The sequence below is a fragment of the Patella vulgata genome, chromosome 4, assembly GCF_932274485.2.
Source record: "Patella vulgata chromosome 4, xgPatVulg1.2, whole genome shotgun sequence".
NCBI lineage: Eukaryota > Metazoa > Mollusca > Gastropoda > Patellidae > Patella > Patella vulgata.
Genome location: NC_065882.2, coordinates 44,440,586 through 44,443,284, shown reverse-complemented (window position 1 = coordinate 44,443,284; position 2,699 = coordinate 44,440,586).

Here is a 2,699-nt window from a genome sequence, read left to right as displayed (position 1 = left end):
ACTGGCCTGTAACACGCCCTGCAACAACATGTAAAGCCGTTCTTCCAGCAACAGTGATGCCTCCCCACACCATAACAGAACCACCCCCAAATCGATCATGTCTGATGACGTTAACGTCTTGGAAGCGCTCGTTTCGACGACGCCACACCCTCCCACGTCTGTCCAAAAAGTCAACAGTGAACCTTGACTCATCTGAAAACATCACATTGCTCCAGCGTCGATTATCCCAGTGTTGACGATCCCTACACCAACGACGTCTTGCCTGAATGTGATGATCTATGCAGTCGATTCCGAATCGTCTGGCCACTCACTCTCACACCAGTGTCTGTTTGAAGACGAGCGCTGATCTGATTTGCTGTGATGACACGATTTCTCAAGGCCAAGGTACGGATAAATCGATCCTGGGCTTGAGTTGTCGCCCTTGGTCAACCTGAGCGTGGTCTGTCCTGTACAGATTGTGTATCACGGTATCTGGACCATAGCCTGCTTATGAAAGACTGAGAAACATTCATCGTCCGCGCCACAACCGCCTGTGTTGTGCCGATCTGTAGCATGCCAAGGGCACGTAACCTTTCATTTTGGGTAAGCCGATGCATATCAAAATTTGTTTTCTGGTCACTAAAACAATTAAACTGATGTTTCCACCCTGGAATTCAATGCCACAATGACTGTAACATTCAAAGTCAGAGTCGTGCAAATCTTGGGTTGGACCCCCATGATGATCCCAAGCATCACCTGCATTCCATGCGGTAGCTATTGGTGCGTTTGGGCGTCACATGTAACTGGAAATGTTTCTTCTGTTAGGTTCTATAGTGACTTTTTTCGTAGTCATTTGCATATTTTAGTATTATGCCCCCAAAATCAAATATCCCCTACTTTTTTTGAATAGTATAAAAATGGCTGTCGAACGAGAATTAGCTACGATGATTTAATAGCAAAAAGCGAATTTTATGCATTGATAAGAAACATTTTAAATACACCACAGTTTGTTAAAATATTAACAAAAAAAAAACAAAAAAAAAAACCATGTCACGATGCAAATCCATAAAATAGAAATTTACACATTGATAATACAATACAGCCGCCCAATAAATCCACACACAAAGGATATATTATTATTTAAACTAAAATTGCTTCAGCATTTCAATAAATTTACATCGGTTACAATCGAAAGCCATTTTCATGCAGTTGGGTTTCAATAACAGAATTACCCCGTCATATAACCGTTTATACGGTCCATGATATAACAGATCAAAGAAGCACGTTCGCCCATCTTCACACGTAGGCACATTTTCGAGACTTGCTGTGTTCTGTTTATAGGCTCAAATAACCCAACCATATCAGAAAGCACGCAGTTCTACCTTACAATGAGTTCAATTGATTTAAGGTTTATTATGTAATGAATAATACATTACATGTCGCATTTTGGAATTCTTAGTATATTCAATCGTTTTTAACCGCTTTAACAACCACCAATCAATTATCGTCAATAATCGCAAATTTTTAGGCTCAAATAACCCAACCATATCAGAAAGCATGCAGTTCCACCTTACAACGAGTTCAATTGATTTAAGGTTTATTATGTAATGAATAATACATTACGTGTCGCATTTGGGAATATATTCAATCGTTTTTAACCGCTTTAACAACAACTAATCAATTATCGTCAATAATCACAATCACAAAAACAACTCACTCAGCAGAATGGGTTCAATAAAATCAACACCAAATTAAATATTTTTAATCGTTTTTAAACTGCTTTAACAATCACCAATCAATTATCGTAAATAATCAATTTGAACTCACTGAGCAGAATGGGTTCGATAATCAACACCAGATTTAAAAAAAAAACAACCCCCCAAAAAAACCAAAAAAAAAACCCCCAAAAAACCCACAAAAGGCAGGTAATCGTTTATTATTTCAATTTCTTTCAACAACATATAGATTTATTTTAATTTCTTTCAACTTATTATTATATGGAAAGAACCACACGGACATTATTTGTAAATACTCCACGGATCCAGCTATATGTGGTTTTTACTGCGAGAACTTCGCTTTTCCACATTAAACAGCGGATTCTTTACAGGTTTGTTTTTTTTTTCAATCTGCTGCCATGGCATCAAACAGCTGGATCTCCTATTTTAACTTGTTTTCATTATGACAAGAGAAGATGACCCGCCTTCTCTTCACACGACAGCGATTTTAAAACCGTGTTTTAAAGTGACTTTTAGACATACAACAAGAACTTTTTATTATTTTAAAACTGTGTTTTAAAGTGACTTTTAAATATACAAGAACTTTTTTATTACTCTAAAACTGTGTTTTTAGTGACTTTTAGATATACAAGAACTTTTTATTATTTAAGTGTTTTTACCTATCTATATTACTCATTCAGATGTAAATAACTTCATTACGAATCAATAGAATATAGTCGAAGGGAAAGTACTCGTTAATTGGAGTAACTTCCCTTGCATTAGGAAGCAAAGACCATTTACATAGTCTTGATTGTCTTGTGTAGTTTTAAATGGTGACAATACACTGGCGATTCTAAAATTAATGTTTTATAATTTTAAGGAAATAAAGAGATTTATTGTAACGTTTTTATTTTGTTAACTTAACAGACAATAATCTGTCCTCGGAGAATACCAAATCTATGGTCTTTTTGGCTTTATTTTATAAAAGCTGGTAACTGGACAATC